The sequence below is a fragment of the Psittacula echo genome, assembly GCF_963264785.1.
Source record: "Psittacula echo genome assembly, chromosome: 12".
Classification (NCBI taxonomy): Eukaryota; Metazoa; Chordata; class Aves; order Psittaciformes; family Psittacidae; genus Psittacula; species Psittacula echo.
Window position 1 is genome coordinate 3,351,439 of NC_137747.1, and position 20,181 is coordinate 3,371,619.

The following is a 20,181-nucleotide window of genomic DNA, read 5'->3' on the forward strand; positions in this document are numbered from 1 at the left end:
GCCAACTGCCCCCCGGCAACCGCGGACACTCCAACAATTCCTGCCGCCGCCGCCACCGCCCTCAGACACAGCAGAGGGGCGGGACAACGGCGGCTCCTGGCACCTGCCGCGCCACGGCCAGCCGCGGGGGCGGAGCGGCACCGCCACGGCGCCTGCGCCACCGGGAGGGCGGGGCCGCGCACCTGCCGCTGCTGAGCATGCGTAGTAGCCGGCTGGCGGGAGGGGCAGCGCACCTGCGCGGGGCTCGGCGGGGTTCCAAGATGGAGGCGGGAGCCTGGTGCGGGTGAGGAGGAGAAGGGGTGGGTGTGTGATAAGGAAGTCTTTCTTTCCCCGTATCCTAGGGAGCAGGTGTGGGATATGCTTCGGCAACCTTCGCCCTGCGGTAGCTGGGTCTGATGTGTACACATAGGGCTGTGGTTCCCCGTCTTCTCCTCAGGCCGCTCAGTGCATCGCCCCCTGAGGCGGGCGGGACCAGGGCGCCTCAGGCGGGTTGGGGTCCTGCGGACTTCACAGAACACAGAGCGCACAAGTATTAGTTCGTGTATTGACACGGTACAGATCGGGCTGGAAGTTTGAACTCTTGCTCTCTGGATGCCCATCCGGGGCATAAAGATGCTTTTGGAGTTTGTTTTTATTTTAACCTCAAATAACATTGTAGTATCTAGTAACATGTCAAAGTGGTTGTGTCTGTCAGAGATATATCTAACATATCAAAGGGTCATAATTCTGAGGTAGATCTATTATTTTCATAAATGTCTGCCTAGCTACCCTGAGAGAGGTGCTGACAAAACCCCTTAGTGGAGGGACGATAACCAACTCACAATCTGAGGAGGAAGGACTTTTCATATGTATAATTTTATATGCAAGAAGCAAGCATGTACATTAATCTAGTTATGTCAACAAACCTTTGAAATCCAGGTCTCTCCCTAATCTATAAAACTGATAGAAGAGAACTCTGTGAAGTATCCGTGTGTAGATGCTGTGAAGGGAGTTCAAACAGTTCTTCGCAGCTGAGGCAAGGTGGGAGTGTCTGTACACTTCTCAAGTCTCAGCTGGTAGTCAGTAATTAAAAAAATAAATCCAGTGCTGAATCACTTTTAAATTGGTGCTGGTTTGTGTACATTGTGCCAAAGGCAAAGGAATTGCAGCTATCGCTCAAGACAAGCCAAGTTGTAATTAGTACAGAGGACATTGTTAAGTATAGTTTGCTGTCAGACGGTGTCTAGGCTAATTCAGTCTTCCCATCCTTTATTTAGTATGGTTTGGGTTTACACTGCAAAAGGATGCATAGAGAATTCAGTCTAAATTTAGATAAAGTCTGTGATCCTGATATAATTGAGGATAGATTACAAGACTTGGTTAAAACCTCTTATTTTGTCACTTTGTAATTACAAAATTGAAGTGTTTGGACTGCTTTCCATTTCTGTCTCCTACAGCATGCTTTGCTTAATGAGCGATAGGAAAGCACAGAGTACAAGTGACAGAACAGTGCCTTCTCCAGGCTTTTAAAGCTGTGGCTTGCCTCTTTTCTTTTGGAGAGAGGGAGGAGGAACGTCCTGAAGGTGATTTGTGCTTGAAGCCATCATGCAGTTAATTTTATTGCTATAGATTTATGAAGTATCGTGTAAGATAACTTCTTCTGTTGTGCATTCCTGGCATGGTTGGAGTGCCATGCGGTGGGTGTGGTGGCATGCTTGAGGAGTCAGGGCAAATTCATTTCAAGTCACTGGAACCAGCCTAATAAATAGTATTAATCACTGGCTTGCTTTCGTCACAAGGAGCTGATGTATAAGGGAGGAATGTGATAAACAGTTTGATTTCAGATAAAGGTAGGGAGAAAGGCAAGCTTTCTGTGCCAGTTGTAACACAAGTTTATAGAGCTATTTTAGTCACAAGTTTTCTAAAACTATGATTCAGAGCTGATCAAGCTATTCATGGCACGTTCAGTTTCAGCTTTTGTGAAGCTGAAAGACAGGTTGGGCTTCCTAATATGGACAGTTGGGGAAGATTTCTGGGACGCATTTTTTTTACATTGTTTGTTTTGGTGTAGAAATCCAGTCACTAAATCCACCATGGAGTATAGAGACATTCTACTGTAATACTTCTTTCCCATCTGGAGACTTCCCACTTCTTAACTGGAATGGTATTCCATACAACCCTCTTGGGAGTTGAAAGAACACTTCTGAGAACAAAACATAGAAAATGCCTGCCAGTGTATGTTGACTGTTATCAAGGACCTGCCTAAACTTTTATTGTATAGATCAGGGTTTATGCTGGTTTTGTATGTAAGATAAACTGTTCATTGCTGATACTGTCAGTGCTGGCTCGGAAGAGTGTTGCTACATTCAGTAGATTGTAATCTGAGTTTGTATTGGAGTTGATGAGAGGTTGGGTATTTTTTGATGGAAAGAGGAAAAGGGGAAAAAGAGAAGCTTTATTTAAAAAGTTATAATAGGAATGTCATACCACAGATTTTCTGCTTTCTTCAGACAAATAAACCCCACCTGTACTTGCAGGCTTTCATTTTGACCTTCTGCAATTTTGATATGTTAATCTTGCATACCACTTACGGAATCATAGAATGGTTTGGGTTGAAAAAGACCTGAAGATCATCTAGTTCAAGCGCCCCTGTTTTTTTTCTCCAGAGTAATTTGTGAACATTACTTATTTGTCTTTCCAGTGCTCACTGAGTATTCCTGATCTAGAATTTGGGAATGTTATAGCAGATGGAAAGAATAATCACTCCAAAATCTCTTTCAAACTTCACTTGGTACAGATTATAATTTTAATTTTATCTTATTCTTAGATAATTAGATAAAAATCTTCACCTAATAAACCTTTTGGAATAAAGACTTTGCTTTTAAGCTCATCTGCAAAGCAAATTTTGTTGATATTTGTGAGTAAAACAGTGCCCTCTGCTAGTGGCTGCAACCCAGAATAAGTAGTACTGTAAGTGCCATCTACTGAATAGTCAGTACTTGTGTCTTTTACTATAAATTAACTTCTTTTACAGAATGAGGGTTGATCTTAAAAATATTTGTGACTACACAGTGTGCTTATAAAGCAAATTATTATCAGGTATTAGAGGTAATTTCCCATCAGAAAATGTAACATTTGAGCTTTGAAGTGAACAAGCTACTATGGATGCTAACAGTTTAAACTTTTATAAATGCCCAGCTCCTGTTACACAGCACCTTGCTGCACAACTTCGTTGGACTGTGTTGTCCTTATGTCCCTTTGTCCTCTGGGCATGATGTTTAAAATGCTCTGCATTGCTGTCAGTGTCATATTTTGAGTTTGTACATTGCTCTTGTAAGCAAGTCCCTCCTGCCCCATGCTTTTGTATGTGCTGTTTCAGAAACCTCCCAGCTAGCTCCCTTTTCCTGTATCTGCATACTTGTCTGCCTCTGCCTCTTTTCAGATGTTCTAGAAACAAATCTGTGTCCTCCAAGCTGGCCTCGCTGCCAAGATACACTGCTCAGATAAGGAGTGCTCCAAGAACAAGAAGTAATTGCAGGACCTGTTATGGTTCTGTTACTTGTCTGGCTCTGAGAAAATGAATTAATTTCACAAATGATATCTGCATCCAGTTGCAAAACTAGTGATAGCTGTTTATAAAATAATTCATTATTACTTACTATGGTTGAATTATTATTGGATAACACGAGTTACCTGAGATTGCTCACACATGCTCAAAAAAAGGCACTGGAAGAGCCTGCAACTCTTATCATGGAATCATAGAATCACAGAATGTATTGGGGTGGAAGGCACCTTAAAGATCATCCAGTTCCAACCCCCTGCCATGGGCAGGGACACCTTCCACTAGAGCAGGTTGCTTCAAGCCCCGTACAATCTGGCCTTGAACACTGCCAGGGATGGGGCAGCCACAGCTTCTCTGGGCAACCTGTGCCAGTGTCTCAGCACCCTCACAGAAAGGAACTTCTGCCTAAGAGCTCATCTCAATCTTCCCTCTTTCAGGTTAAAGCTGTTCCCCCTTGTCCTGTCACTACAGGCTCTTGTAAAAAGCCCCTCTCCAACCTTCTTGTCAGCCTCTTTAGGTACTGGAAGCTGCTCTAAGGTTTCCCCAGACCCTTCTCTTCTCCAGGATGAACAACCCCAGCTCTCTCAGCCTGTCTGCTACCTGCATCCAATTGCAAAAATAATGATAGCTCTTTACAAAATAATTCAGTATTACTTATGATTGAATTATGATTGGATCATATGCAAGTCATCTAAGGCTGCTCACACGTGCTCAAAACAGAAAGCCTTGGAAGCCTCTGTGATGCTTGTGATGTGATGCAGCTCGGGCTGGGCTACATCCGAGAAGAAGCTGGATTAGCCAGTTAAGAGCGGAATCTGGTGGCAGGCTCCGTGTAGCTCCTTACCTGCGCGCTTGCTGCCGGTCCCTCCGGTGAGGCGGGCTGCGGGGCGGCTCCTGGCGCGGAAGACCGCCGGCAGAGGGCGCTGCTGTGCCCTCTGGCGGCGGCGGGCGCTGTGGCCGGTGCCCAGGGGCGCAGGGCTGTTGGTGAACTCCGGGACCCGGCGGCGTGACACTGGCCACGGCGGTACCGAATCTTCCCGGTGCAGTAACTGCTCTGTCAGCTTGCCCTGTTTGCAACTGTAGATAAATTAATCTTCCAGTGGTTTAATATTTCATTGATTCAGTGTTGAAATCGTACACACACGCGAACAAGTCAAACCCGCTGTGAAACTAGAGTTTAGGCAGGCAGACCTTTAAACACCAACAGAACTGTCTCTGTTTATTAACCAGATAAGACTAAGGCAGTGGTAATAAGGAAAACTAGAGATGTACAAGCCAAGGGGAGCAGAAAAGCAATTCAGTTTTTCCATGTATGTCATATTTGGAAATACTGAACCCATGTGAGTTCAGCCACTGCCCCAGTTGTGTTCAACTTTTAGAAGATAGGCTTTGCTTCTGTTGGCTCATCTCTTTGTTTCCCTCCCAAGTTATACTACCATGAACTATAAACTTCAATGCAGATAGATGCTCAAAGAAGCAAAAATAATCATGTGCTTAGAATTCTGGATGTGCGCAATTACAGCTTAATCTTACTATAACACACCCTCAGAAATGCTGCCTAAATGGTTTTTATGTAGGGATGGTTTGTTATACTGTGGTCCGAAGTTTGTTGTGTTACATTAATGAAAGTGCCTAGTCTATGTATTGAGAGACTGATAGATAACCTACTTCTAGACAGATGGCTTCCTATTTATTAAGTAGCATCCTAAAATTAAAAGAATATAGAATGAATGAGGGTGTGTGGAGACACAATCAAATCTTTGCATACATACTGCTTGCATTAAGAGCAGTGAGAGAAATGACTGTTTACTCCAAGTCAGCCTGATGTAAAAGATCATATGAATACGCCCAATTACTGAGTTACTAGCTATTGCTATTATAAACAGAGTTATGGTTTATAGCAGCCTTTCTAAGGGTCAGTTTAGTCTGGATCTTCCTAAAAGCCTGCTCTGCCCACAGAGTTTGCCGTCTGTACTTCAGTTGGTTTAGAAAACAAACAAAAATCACTTAATTCAGTACTTAAACAATAAAATTATAGTTAATCTGATTATGCCGGAACACTGGCAAGGCTGAAACACAGAATGTATAATGTTGCAGCCATCCCGAATATTTCATTTTAAAATTGTCTTTGTATATCATACCTGATAGATGTTGAGTGGCTGAGTTTGTGCTTTTGTGTAGTGCGTTGAGATCCTTGGAGGAAACACACTAGCATTTGTTTAATGGCCCTTTAGGCCTGAGAGACATCAGAGGGTGGTTTATTTTTTCATTGTAAATACTCTAGTGGTGCCAGCAGTGCAGTATTTGCTGCTTCTCAGATGCGTGAGAGTACTAAACATATGTATTTTAAAGCAAATTCCAGAAGAATATGGAACTAGCTTGTAACAATAATCTGTAGGTTTGTGCCCATTGTTTTCCTGAATATGTAAATTGTTACATTATAGAACTGGCTTTGAACCCTGCTATGTAATTAGCTGCACTGAACAGCAGTATCCAATTTGGGAAATCTGTAGCCAAGTGTTTTATTAGAATTTCGTGGAAAAGGAGAACGTGAACAAAACCATAGAGCAAATAATCTGAAATGCAGTTAAAAAATAATGAAAACCAAGCACCAGCCACATAAACACACCAGATGAAGACACAGCAAATGAAGATCATAAAAAATAAACTGGAATAAAACCAGGGAAGGCCAATCCTCAGCTGAAGTAAATAGGGACATATGCACTAGGGAGTGATGCATTTGGTCATTTGCATTAGTCTGCGTCTGTGAAATTTATTATGAGTCTCATGTTTAGGAGGAAATTACAGTAACAGTAAAGGCTTTTTGGTCAACTGGTTGCGTAGGGTTCCTGCAGGGATTTGCTGTTCTGACAAATGTCCTCCTGCAAATCCAGTTAAGTTGATTTAAAATAGCCCCTGTGTGCTCCACCCTGCTGTGGGGCTGGCACAGAGACGTAAGTCCTGCTGCAGCTCACAGCCTGTGTCCTGATGGAGTCCTGGGCTGCAAGAGTTGGGCTGACACCGCTGGCGCTGCCGGGTCTGAGGCTGGAGCACACACAGTCCAGCTTTGCCAACTGTTTTACAGGACTGGAAATCCTGAGCAGGCAGGATGTGTAGCTGGCTGCATTCTGAACTTCTGCAGGTATATTTGCCAGGGGGATTCTTCAACTGGTCAGTGGGATTGATTGTAAAACCCCAAAATACTAGGAAAAACAAGAGAACAGTTAGTAGAATTACAATAATTAGAATGTGTCATGTAGTTAACTGTACAAGTCCATGTATTTGTACCTCCTTGCTTTGTCTTGCTAGGTACACCAGCTCTGATACTAGTCTTTTCCTTGGTGCATCACCATTGCCTTTTTCACTGGGGCTCCAAGACCCAATCAGTTTCAAGATCCAGTACGAAACCCCTTTTACTTGCATCTCAGCACCTTCTAATATATATAAACCCTGAAGTGCTTAAGTTATTTGCTCAGCCAACCCCATCAGCCCATCTGGTTTTGTCTTTTGCTGCTCACTTTCATGTGTGTCAGTTCCCTCATGCATCTTCTTAAAAACATACTCAGCTGTGCAAGAGATCTTCCTTTGCCTCTTTCAAGCCTTTCCTTTAAGCATGCACACAGAAAAATACAAATCTTAATCAACTTTATAAGATACTGCAAAAGAACGCAACAACTCTGCCCTAACAGGTTCCTCTGTGGGATCTCTGAGCATCTGGAACTTTGAGAACTTTAGTGTGTGTTTTATCCTCCTGTAAAAGGGTAGAAGAGTCTGATGCATGTCCTGGATGTTGCTGAGTATGTCTGAAAGGGAGCAAACACTATTAGTAATAAAGTTATCATAACAGCATGTGCAAATTCCATAGAGTCAGCTCATTTTCCTCGTGGGGAGTGTCAGGCTTCCTGTGCTGTCAGACAATCAGCCTCATGGTGCTAAAAAACAGAGGGGCAAATGGAAGAGGGATGAGCCATACCATAATACACAGTGCTCTGCCCAAGGCAGGAACCTGATTGTGTGCTGGTGTTTACAGAAGGCCGGGCAAGCATTGTTCAAAAGGAAAGAGGTGTGATTGTGTGGGTTCATGTGGTGAGGCAAGGACCAGAAGTATTGCAGCCTGCTTTCTACATCACCATTTCACATCTTTTTGCCAGGATTATCTGGAAGGTGCTTGGAAAGCTATCGAGAGGGAGCCCGTTCTCGAGGAACAGTACCTGCCTGAAGAAGCAACACGGAGGTCAGTGGTGGGTGCAACAGGAGGACTCGGAGCGGGCTTTGGTTAGCAGAGAATCAAAGAGAGCAAATTACACATCTTCGGTGATGGAAAACCCGTGGGAGGAGGCAGTAAGAGAAAGAAAGATGATGATTAGGGCAAGACTGAGGGTTGTAAGAGGAGGGAATCTTGAAAGGGGTAGTGAAGAGAGATCATGGGGCAGAGGCAGAGGAGGATGGGCAAAGGATGGGGAGGATGGGAAAGGAAGGGAATCCGGACCTGGAAGAAAATGCCAGAGAAGTGAGGTGGTAAGAGTTGGTGGGTCAGGGGAAAGGAGGAATTAACGGGGGGTTACAGGTCTGGGTGTCCCCGCGGATGTAGCCGGTCTGTCACTGCCCTGCGGCGCCGCTGGGCCCGGAGCAGAACGGCCGGAGCTAGCGAGGGGGCGCCCGGGGTGTTCCCGGTTCATGGCAGAGGGTCCGGGCCGTGACCGCGGGCGCGGCATGTGCTGGAGCCGCGCTGCACTTTCCCAGCCCCCTTGCCAGGATGAGGGGGGTCGGAGGGAGGGAGGGAGGAGGGAGGAAGAGAGGGAGGGAAGGAGGCAGCGAGTGGGACGGGGCGATCGGCACCCAGCGGCAGACAAGCGCTCCGGAGCCGCGGCTTCCTGGAAACGGAGCCCAGCTGGGTGACGGGCCGCGGCGATAAGCGGCGGCTATCGGGGCGCTCCCGGCGGGTCCCGCTTCGCCACTCTGCCGTGGGAGCTGTGCGGAGCCGGCGAGAGGGCAGAGGGGAGTCACCCGGCCGCAGAGCAGCGCGGAGCGGCTCTGTCGGGGACAGCGTGACGGCTCCGGGCTGGGAGAGGCAGCGGTGCCCCACGCTGTTCAGACCGCGACCCTCGCCCCGCCGGCGGTGGGAGGTTCGCGGCAGGGAAGCGTCAGTAACGCTGCTTGGGGTACCGGGCAGAGAGGCGGTGTCCGAGACGCGCGGGGCAACCGGGAGGCACCGGCACCTTATCGGTAGGTGAGAGCAACAGGGCACCTATAGAGAGAGGCATGTCATCCTGGGGGCAGCGTGTCACCTATGGGTGAGCGTGTCACCTATGGGTGAGCATGTCACCTATGGAGGGGGTGCATGTCACCTTAGGGGGGTGCATGTTACCTTAGGGGTTTGGCTCCTGAGGAGCCTGCGGGCATCTGTAAGTAAGCAAGCTTGGAAGGATGCTGATCTTCCTGCAGAAGCTACATCAGTGCAAAGAGGTGCGGTAGCTTTTATCCAGGGTTAACACATTCATGCCAGGAAACCCCCAGGATCCTCCTGGACAGTGAGTGCCTGGTTGGAGCAGGTGGAAAAGTAAGAGCAGCAGGACAGTATGCTGTCCTGTAGGGTTTGCATTTTGGAGGTGTCACTGTATGGGCTGGCTATATTTTAGTTAACTCTTTTTGTCTGTGCAGAGGTTACATTTTATATGCTCATAAATGTGAATTGAGGTTTTGGGTCACAGCCCAGTTACATTTTGCTTCAGAGAAAGTTTAATTTCCCCTTTTAAAAAGTGTTTTAAATAAGTTGGACCATATGGAAATGGTTCATCAACCAAAGGAACTTCAAGGAATTTGAAAAATATGGTTACCTATTTCTTGAGCCATTTCTTGAGTACTGAACCAGAGTCAGGGTACAGCACCAGTACCCAAAACTCCTGATTCAGTCATTTCCTTTGTTGGGATCAAGACTTAATCCATCTCTACCTGTGTTTTCACAGCTGTAAAATGGGAGCGACACCTATTAGTGGGGGGCATTACATATCCTTTTTGGAAAGAATTAATTAAAAATAAAACAACAGAGGAAGATCGTTTGTAAGGATAGTAAATAACGCAGAATATATGTGGGGGAACATTTCACATTGAATGGAGAGATACATCTGGGGAAGATGCGGTGCCTAAAGGAACATGCGTATTAGAAACTTCTCTGTTGTATTTGTTTCTCATGCAGCTGATCACTTACATGCTTGTGCTCTGAGTTCTGCAGCATGAATGACATAAGCACCACATGTAATGAGTAATGCAGGAAAAGCTGCATAAAACCTGCCAAAATGGGGCAGAGCTGTTACTGAACATCAGGCCAAGCTTGCTTCATGCCCCAGGTCCAGAAAGGAACTTGCAGGAGATACAACACATGCAACATGGTAGTATCTTGGTAAAATTTTCTTCCAGTTAGAGTCTGGACCCTGTTTAGAGGAATTCAAGAGCTTCCTTGAGATGACAGGTCCTGTGTCCTTGTCTAGTGCTCAGTTTTGAGTCCGTAACTGCAGTAAAGCAGTGGTGTTTCTGTTAACAGCATGGAGCCAAGAATCGGGAAATATAGGCCAAACAGTGAGTTATGTAATGGCATTCCCTAAGGGGTAGTATAAAGATGAGATGATTTCCTTCTGTCAAGACAAAGAGCAGCCGTGCAGTTGCTCTACAATGTTTGCTCCAGCCTGGGTTCCTTAGGAGCAATCCTGGCAGCGAGTTGGGACCAGGTAATACAGATCCACCAATATCACTACTCCTTTCCACAGCTAATTCCTTCACAAATATTCCTTTGCAGTATCCTCATAAAGAACTTGAGGAGTAGAATAGAGAAAATGGTGAGAAAAGGAAACCAGATTCAGTCTACAGAGAGGGAAAAGTTATGATTTTAATGTGTCTCTTTCTCAGGGGTTTGAGGAGTGATAATGTGAAGTTATAGTGCCTCAGGACAAAACAGAGGTTCTGTGTATATATATATATGCAGTTTTAGCAGGCAGAGCAAGAGTGTGAGAACTGTCTCAGAAGGTGTGTTAATTACGCCATTTGGATGCAATGAATAGAATGGCTGGATTGGAAGTGAAGGAGTTATTTGATGTAAAATAGAAGGTTTAATATTAGTTAAATATGCACGCCTGATCTTAGCCAAAAGGCTGAGAAAAAGGGAACAGACAGAGTTGAATTATCCAGACTGTTATTGGCCAGCACTGGATTTTGGAAGGTGATTGGCTGGTGACAATCCAAAATGCTACAGACAGCAAAGTCTTGCACAGGACATCAGCTGGGCTTTAGTGACTGCAGGTGCTCAGGGTCCTGGGCTTAATCCTGATGGTCAGCGTGTGCCTCTGGAAGCACGGAAGGGATATACATATTTATGAAATACCAGCTTTTATCCACTTTTCCATTTCTGTTGCCAGTTTATTCCCCCTGAACACAGATTGCTTTAAACCAGGATGTCTTCAAAGACAGAATGCCTGGAACCCATAATTTTAATTCAATTCAACTTGTTAGGGAAAAATCTTGGTTTTCGGCCAGTCAATGCATTTAATCATTAGTAATCTGGAGGATCAGAACACCAGGATGATATTGTCCTCTTTGTTACTAGTACAAAAAGTACTGTGAGTGTAGCTAACAAACAGATTTATATGTAACTGATCTAGATTTGAAGTTAGATGTTTCAAATTAAATAATAAAATTTGTTTCATGGAGAACTTAAAATGCAATTATTATTGGAAAAATAACTGTGTCATCGTATTTTCTTACTCATCAGATACATTCTTTCCATTAATTCTTCCCTGATTTGCTTGGTGGAGTAGCAAAAATCCACTTTCATTATTTTTTTAACTCTTGCTACTCCAGGCTGAGTTTAGTGACAGCAATAGCCCATGCAAATTGCTCTGGCCCTTGTATTATGGATTAGGATCCATGGTAGAGTTTATATCATGAGGTGTGAATCTCAGTTGCACAATGAAATACCCATAATAATTCTCACTGGATTACAAGTCATATAGTATGGCTTTAAGATTTCAGACTGAGTTGTCAGGATTATTACTGATTAAAACTCCCTGTTCATTTGTTGACTTAGCAAACTGAATTTGGGCTGTAAACTTTTATTCTTGTTTTTCTTTCCTTTTTCTACAGCTAGATTGTTCAGACTATGAATTTTGAGCATGCTGCACGCTCAAGCTGGCATGTCTAAGACTTCAATTCCTATAATTTCAAGTAAGGCCAGTAACATCTACTGGTCCTCAGGAGCTCAGAGATCAAGGGCTGTGTGTTTCCATGTGGGCAAATAATACCAGGGACATTGGGAATTCAACACACAGTTTGGCCTGATGTGCTCCTGACATCTGTCATTGTAAAATGGTGATGATACAGTAACATTTGCGTAGTAATGCCAAGATAATAAGAAATCAATATCAATCTTTTCCCATCATATAAGAAGAGTTACATTTATAATTAAGGAATGCACCTTGTTCCTCTTAGCTGAATACTTTCCTCACTTATTTCATATGGCTGGATCAGTGGTAACACAGCCCTCGTCATTTTGTTTTAAAAAGGCTGGCTCCTAGAATATCTGCTCACCACAAGAGTTTTTCTCTAATCATTGGAGAAACATTCTTAAATGTGTAATTTTAATCTATGCATAAATATCAGTAGCTAATATTCTGTGATCTACCAAGGCAAAAAGGGTTATGTGATTACATGTGTTTGCATCTCTCTCTGCTTCACATTCTTGCAGACCAGAACAACAACATAACTTTCTTCTTTCAGGATAGTTAATGTTCTGGCCCAGAATTATAGCACCAGATGTGTTGCCACAGAAACAATTTAAAGAGAGGAGGGATTGGGAGCAAATTGTCTTTCTAGTGGAAAATGGTTTAGAGCCTTTCATTGGTTTCTATGTGTGTTATGTGTGTGCACAGCAGAGAATAGAGGAGAATTTTGCCTTCTTGTTTCATACATCTGTTAGCATTTTAAAATGCTCTATATAGGGTTGAAAATATTCTATTATGGGCATGAGTTATGTATCTCAGTGACAGTTGTTGTTAAATCTTGACTCATTTTTAGAAACTTTGTCCCTGAAAAGTGTGCAGTGTGCTGACTGATTTACTCAGCTCCACTTGCAACATGCTTTGCAAAGTATTTCCAGTAATAGTTGTTTCTGTAAAAGTAAGGAAACATTTGACTACATAAAATTAGCCCAGATTTTGATGCTGAGAGTTAGTAGCACATTCTTACGACAATTGACATGCTGATGAAAAGGGGGAATGTATATAGGATATGTTTTGATTTAATCTTGCCCAGGAAGCAAGCCTTAAAGCAGCCAAAGAAAGCCCTTGATTTTAGCTTGCATTCTTTTCTCTCAGAGTAGTTGCCACAGGATTATCTGTGCAACATAGCCTTACTCAACTATTATGAAAATATGTGTCTGAACAAAATGCAACATGAATTACCTGAATATCCCCTGTTCACTTTTTTGACCAGAAGGGCATCTTTATCTGACAGTTTTGCATATTGTTTGGGGTAGGTTAATGGGAAATACACCTAGGAAGGCCACAACTACAGCAAACAGGTTGGCGCATGTAATAGTTGTATCAGAAACTCTCTAGATGTGGATACATTCAGTATTTGCAAAAAGAGATTTTTATTGTTCAGTTGTGCTGATTTTTTACCTAATTAATTAAACAAAAATGCAGCTGGAATTGTATCTGCACTAGGATTTAAATTTTATAATAGATGCATCAGAAAAATCAGCATCTGTAACTAACAGTTCTTGTATACACTTGACTGAAAGATCTGGGGAAATTTAAAAAAGGCCAAAATCCACACATAGAGACTTGTTTCCATAGTTCTTGGTCAGTCATGCATTTAGAAGGTCTTTCACCCTGCAAAGTTAGAAATACTTATGAAGGGAACATCATTGCATTTATCTTCTCAAAAGCCAGGGTGAAATTCCTGTCTCTTGGGAGTGATGGAAAAAATTTACCATATGCATCTGTATGTATAATGCTACCTGGGACTTTGGAGGATAATGGACATACATTGTTATGCTGAGAAGCCTTCTTTTATTATTTGTTTGTTCAGATTTTTCCATCTGTGAAATGTATTCTAAGTATATTCTTCATACAGCCATGCTTTTAAATGCACCTCAGTTTGGAAATATCTGATTTCTTCCCTTTGTGACTCATTTTTTTATACAAATAGAATCACAGAATGGTTTGGGTTGGAAAGGACCTTAAGATCATCCAGTTCCAACCCCCCTGCCATGGGCAGGGACACCTCACACTAAACCATGGCACCCAAGGCTCTGTCCAGCCTGGTCTTGAACACCGCCAAGGATGGAGCATTCACAACCTCCCTGGGCAACCCATTCCAGTGCCTCACCACCCTCACAGTAAAGAACTTCCTCCTTATATCCAATCTAAACTTCCCCTGTTTAAGTTTGAACCCATTACCCTTTGTCCTATCGCTACAGTCTCTCATGAACAGTCCATCCCCAGCATCCCTATTGCCCCCCTTCAGATACTGGAAGGCTCCTATGACGTCTCCACGCAGCCTAGTGTACGACCTTCACTCTTCCATTGATGAAAATCATTTATAACAGAAGTATCAGAATATATCCAGGTGTACTAGAGCTAAGAGCAATTACTTAGGCTTATGAAAACAGTTTTACCTTATTTTAAGTCTCCTGCAAGAGTAATCTTTTGAAATCTATCTGGTTTGGAAGTAGACTGCGTGCCATGTCACACAGCTGAGTTTTGGCTGGTTCACAGGCATATACATCACCAAACAAGATCTGCCACAAAGATAAGAAATTAATTTCACTCGTGCATTCCTTATTCAGGCAGAGCTCCAGTTCTGGGTGTGGAAGGAATGTGGAGCGGGGCCTAGAGCCTGCATCTGCACAGGTTAGAAATGAATTTTCAGTGTACAATTTGGATCTGAATCTGCATCCCTATTGCGCTAGAAGACCACAGATATTTGAATCTAGGTTTCTGGTTTGGGTGCTCTTTGGGGCTGAATCAGTCCTATGTTTGCAAGCTGATTCAAACATCGCCTTAATTAGTTCACATCACTTTTGTGTGATCCCAGGAGCAGATAGGTTAGCCTCTCTTTAGGCAGCAGAGCTTTCCCAGACAGACATTGTAATCTAGAAATATAGGTACTTACAATTTTCTTAAAAACGTCCTTTGGGCCTGAGATTTCATGTGCTTGGTTTCAATCCAGTATTGAATAAGACTGGAAAGTCTGAATAATGTCAGTTCAGCTGCATTTGACTTATTCAAGTGCATTTTAAAAACATGTACTTTCCACTTACATTTTTTCCATAATTCTTTGCACTTACATAACCTCTGTTTTATTATTTAAATGGCCACAAACTTGAAGAGGGGAAAATCATTCTCCAATGCTGGAACTCAACAGATAAACAGGGAGGCAACTCAAAGACCTCAGTGTGCTTTAAAACCTTAATATTTACTGCTTTAATGTTAGCATGAGTAGGTTGATATTTCTACTAGTGCAGACAAATACAGTGTAAATAACCTTCACTTTACCCATGCGCTGAATTTCTGCAGCTTTTGCATTAGGTAATTGAGATTTTACAAAAGGTTTAGGTGGTTTCTGCAGGTTATAAGGAAGGATTTTGCTTGATGAGACCTATAAAGTTAAAATAGTAGGTCAGGGTTTCAAAAAAGATTTGACAGACAGAGGGATTCCGCATTTGCAGCCCTTTGAGCAATTATTGCAATAGGGTGTATGTACTGGGTAACTGTGTGAAAATGTGGCTCATACTTGATCTATACAGAAAATTCGTAGGCTTTTCTAAAGTTTGAAGATAACTGATTTGTAGAAAGTTGGTTCCTGACATAAAAAAATAGTTAAAATGGATGGATCATGTCTGAAAATGCATCAGTTTAATTCCTTCAGTAGCTTCATAGCTTCAGCATCTCTGTGTTTGTTGTGTGTCTGCACATTACTATGTGCCTTTTTTCATGCCTTTAATACAACAGTATATGCCCAAACTATGAAGATCTATCACTAGGCTCTGGTTATTCATTGTCTGGAATGGACACAGTGATCTTGAAGGTAATGCTACCTTTGAAGAGAGTCCTGCAGTAGAAAGGTGATGGGAAATACTATTATGATTAACCACAACTCCCACTGAAACAGTAGAGCCATCCTTTGTGTAACTCTGCTAAAGTCATTAGATCTTGTTCCTAATTCCACTATGGCTGAGTTGTGCCCCTCCCTTTTTCTGAAGTGCTCACATGCCAATGTGTTGTGCAACCGTCATAATTTGTTAACAAATAAAGAATTTAAACAACCTTAGACAATCAGTGCAGGCATCCCAGCTGCCTGCAAACAAACATCAGAAGTACAAAACAAGTAAGTAGCAGTGCAAAGTATCTCATAATTGCTTGACCTTGGGTTCTTCAAGAACAAAAACACAAAAGGAGTATGTGTTCTGCAGAGAAGGCTTTGGATGAGAACATACACTGCGTCTTCTGGTAAGATCTCCAGTCCAGACATAATATCTGTGTCTGCCCGGCCTAGTTTGTTTTCTCCAGAGCTGTAGTAATACATGATGAATCTTTCTCCCATATGTGTATGAATTTGACTGGTTTTCATTTCATTTAAAGCAATAAGCAAGTATGCTTTGACCTGTAATTGTCAGATTATCTTTACAATACAGTAAAGCTGTAGCTTATTGGAAAATCTCCCTTGAGTAAGCCAAGTCATATGGAGCAAAATAACATTTTTCTATTATAACATTGAATACACTGTCTGCCATTGCTGCTGTAACTGTGTCAGAGTCTGGATTTAATTCTGATCTGAATTAGTATATTGTTGGAATCTCTTGTCAACATGTATATTTTGTATCTGAATAGCCATTGCTGAATTTGGAAGATCACCCAAGAGTAATTTTTTGCCAGTAAGTTCTCTGGGCTGTGTATTCTCAATGACAATTCTGTAGAGGATCACAAACGTGAGTTCATAAGATCAATGATCCATGCACTGATGGTTGGAGGGTCATGTTGCAAGTGTGGGAAAACTGCCAGGGGACACAGAACATCACATACTGTTCTGTCTGCTGCCGCTCCGGCCAGGCATGGTTCCTCCTTAATGGGAAGGCGTATCACTGTTGTGCTTACAGCACCTTTCAGCATTCTGGACACTGCTGCCATCATCTCAGGCTCATCTGGCAAGATGCATGATCATCACATCTTTCACAAATCGTGCCTGGCTGATGCCAGAAAAGCAGATCAGTGCACACATGGTGCCTTTGATATCACTGGACTCATCACAATACTGTGGTATTTAGCTGTTTTGCCTATGTGTTGCCCTGAAATATAAAGTTCTTTGCTGGTGATCTCATCCATTGCCAGGACTCCTTAAATTATTAATCAAGCAACAGCGGTGTGAATATGGACTATGCAGTTGGCCATAAGTTTTTGTGTTAGAACTCTCTGCAGCTCTGATAACTGTATGAAAATCTGACTCTAATTTCGCTACGTACCACATGCTGAAGGTGAATATTGTTTGTTCTTGTTCTATTAGGACAATAGAGCTAATGAGCTAAGGATCAGTATGTTCAGTGAACTAATTGATACCTTGAGTCTTTTGCTCACTGGTTTTGGGTAAGAGCTCTTCACACATTTGAGTCAGTGTATGTGTTAGCACTTGAATTCACTCCTTCCGTGTTGAAAGGAAACTGAGAGAACTTTCTTAGAAAGGGCCCAGTTTGTCAAGTGGCATACTATTCAGCAAGAGAGGTATCGATTGTAATTGATTCATGGGAAAGTAATAGAGTCTGGGTAACATAGACTAAGTCAATTTACATCACAGAAATAAGTTATTTTATGAGTCGGGAAAGACTTACCTACAGATTATTTATAAACTGAGAACTGACACTTGTTCTACACTTGCTGTGTAGCCATACTAACCTTTGTTCTGTGCCTAATTGTAGTATGGCTGTACTACTATATAGTTTTGTCTCAGTTGATGTTTTTTCAATGATGTAGGCATATGACATTAAAAGCTTCTACAGCTGTATTGATACAGCAATGCTCTGTGCTAATATTACTTATCCTTTTATCTGATCCTTTATAGCAGTACATCTGTACTAGTGAAGTCCTTGTAGTATCTAAAGAGACACAAGTCATAAGCCCCTCTCTACAGCTGTTAAGCTTCTGTCTATATTACAGATTCCTGCCTTCAGTTAAATTGGGTAAGGACTGTGAAAAATTGGTTCTTTACCAACAAGGCTGAATTAGCAAAAGATGCGAGTATAGAAGCAGTTATAGTGCACAGTAAACTTGTGTGTGTGTTTAGTACTAATAGTTTTAGTTCTGATAGGACAAGGGGGAATGGCTTTAAACTGACAGAGGGGAGATTTAGATTAGATACGAGGAAGAAATGCTTCCCTGTGAGGGTGCTGAGGCGCTGGCACAGGGTGCCCAGAGAAGCTGTGGCTGCCCCATCCCTGGCAGTGTTCAAGGCCAGGCTGGACAGGGCTTGGAGCAACCTGCTGTAGTGGAAGGTGTCCCTGCCCATGGCAGAGGGTTGGAACTGGATGAGCTTTAAGATCCTTTCCAACTCAAACCATTCTAGGATTCTGTGAGAGTTTTAGTAGAAAGCACAGGCTGGCCAAGCTGCTCCATTCATTCTAAGGTAACTTTTGTAGTAAATAATACCAATATTCTGATAGCAGTGAGGTGCTGGTAGTATAGGTACACAGACAATGTTATATTATCCGCAGACTACTAATATTTTTCAGAACTATACTAGATGTATTAAACCAACAAAGCTTTCTTTTGTAGCTGTACAGATCTCTGTAACAAAGTTTCTGGCATAGCTGTGAGTGCTAACAGGAATGTTAAAAAATGAAAGCCATAAAGATTTAGCTGTGCTGGCAAAACACTCATATAAGAACACTCCTTTTGTCAGGAATGCTGGTGTCTTTTGGGGAGAGAGGTAGAAACAAACTGGCAGAATACTTCACTTATCTCTTCTGTTGGAGTTTTGTTGTTGTACTTACACATAGATGCTGACTAAACCAGTCCACAGTCTAAGAAAAACTCCTTGTGATGCTGCAAAATATGAAACGCTAAGCAGATGTGACTGCTCGTTGCAGTAAAAGCTTTGAGTCTTCAGGGAACAAACAGTTGGGTTCAGAGTCTTTGAAGAAGTTTGAAACAGAGAGCTGATTGAGGGGTTTTTTGTGCACAAAACTGAAACGCATTTTCATGAGCAACTCTTGCCGTGTTTGTTGATGATATTCATAACATTTCAAGGGACCTTAAAATTAGATTAGCTTTAGGCCTAAATGTTGAAGTGGTTTGATCTCAACGGATCCTGCTGCGCAACTTCTGTTTAGCACTTCCAGTTGTGTCTTTTTTTTTCCTTTCTAGTGAGTAGCTCTCTTGTGCTTGGGCTGGGTGATGTAGAAGAGTCTGACATTTCCAGGAATTTATTATCTCTGGCAGAAGTCTTGTTAATGTCAGTTATTGATAAGCAGGAGAGTAAACATGTGCCTGATGAGCTAGTGCACTTTGCGTGGCTCACCACTAGGCTGATTTCATGTCACAGCACACACAGCTCCTCCAAACAGAAATTCTTCTGCCACTAACTCGTTTTTAAGATCATTTTTACAGTATGATTTTGGTTATAACTTGCCTGCTTCTTTCTCCTTTCTAATGTAGAATATATTTTTTATTGTTTACAAATTCCAGCTACATTAGGGAGATCATTTTCGAGTCTTGCTAGAAATACTTCTGATTTAAGAAATTAATGTGGCCACTGTATTAACCTGTAATGAATATGCCCAAACAGCTACTGTCTATTTGCTGATTGTGAAATATTTGAATTATATAGCAGTAACAAAAACAGAGGGCTGAAGGAAGGAAGTTCATAAAGGCCAAGGCAGATCTGCAATCAGTTATTCTGATGGAAGGCATCACCACTCTCCTTTAGAGATGTGTTGTCAGAACTGTTTATATGAACTCTCCCTACCCAAGTGCTTTAGATAAAGCACTTGAAACAGTAGTCTTTGCTAAGCTATCTTTTATGGCTGAAACAGGTTTAAGGGGCACTCCATGGAGTAATGATCATTGTAGGTGGTGTAGTCTTTCCTGGCAAACTAGGCCCAGAAGGCAGTACACAAATTTGACTCTTCTGATTTCAAATTTGGCAAAAGAGTACTGCTTCAATTCCATTTAGGCTTGAAATAATCCAAAGCTGTCTTCTAAGCAGAACCAGACTGACAAAACTTGAATATGTGGTTTAAAAGTAAACGTAGTTCAGTTTAAACTGCATTTTGCTTAATTGCTCACTTCACCATATGTATCCTAATATACATTAGTTTTCTGCCTGTTTGCAAAGCCATGTCCTTTTGAATGCTTAATATTTAAGAACCAATTAGTTCCATTTTGTTTTGTTTGGATAGTTTGCAATTAAACATTCTTTCAAGTGGGCTTTATTTAGCTAATTCCGTCACAAAAATAAGCTCTAAGGGAATGAAGAGAAGTTCAAACTAGCCAATGTTTATTTTTATTATTAATAATTTATATTATGGTAGTGCCCTGGGGAACTAGGGCCCCACTAAACCCAGTTTCCTCTGCGTGTAATGACCTTGTCTAAAAAAG

At 42.3% G+C, this 20,181-nt stretch overlaps 1 protein-coding gene across 3 annotated transcripts in view; it reads left to right on the forward strand.

Annotated features, from left to right (window-relative positions):
- The first annotated feature begins 8,510 nt into the window (after positions 1-8,510).
- RIPOR3 (RIPOR family member 3) overlaps positions 8,511-20,181 on the forward strand; it is a 51,566-nt gene continuing 39,895 nt past the window's right edge. The window contains exons 1-2 of one of the 3 annotated variants that reach the window (XM_080628255.1): positions 8,511-8,767; positions 14,382-14,445. The gene's annotated coding sequence lies outside the window, so the exon portion shown is untranslated. Of the gene's footprint in view, positions 8,772-14,381; positions 14,446-20,181 lie in introns of all 3 variants that reach the window. The other 2 variants (XM_080628254.1, XM_080628253.1) reach the window with 2 other exon arrangements.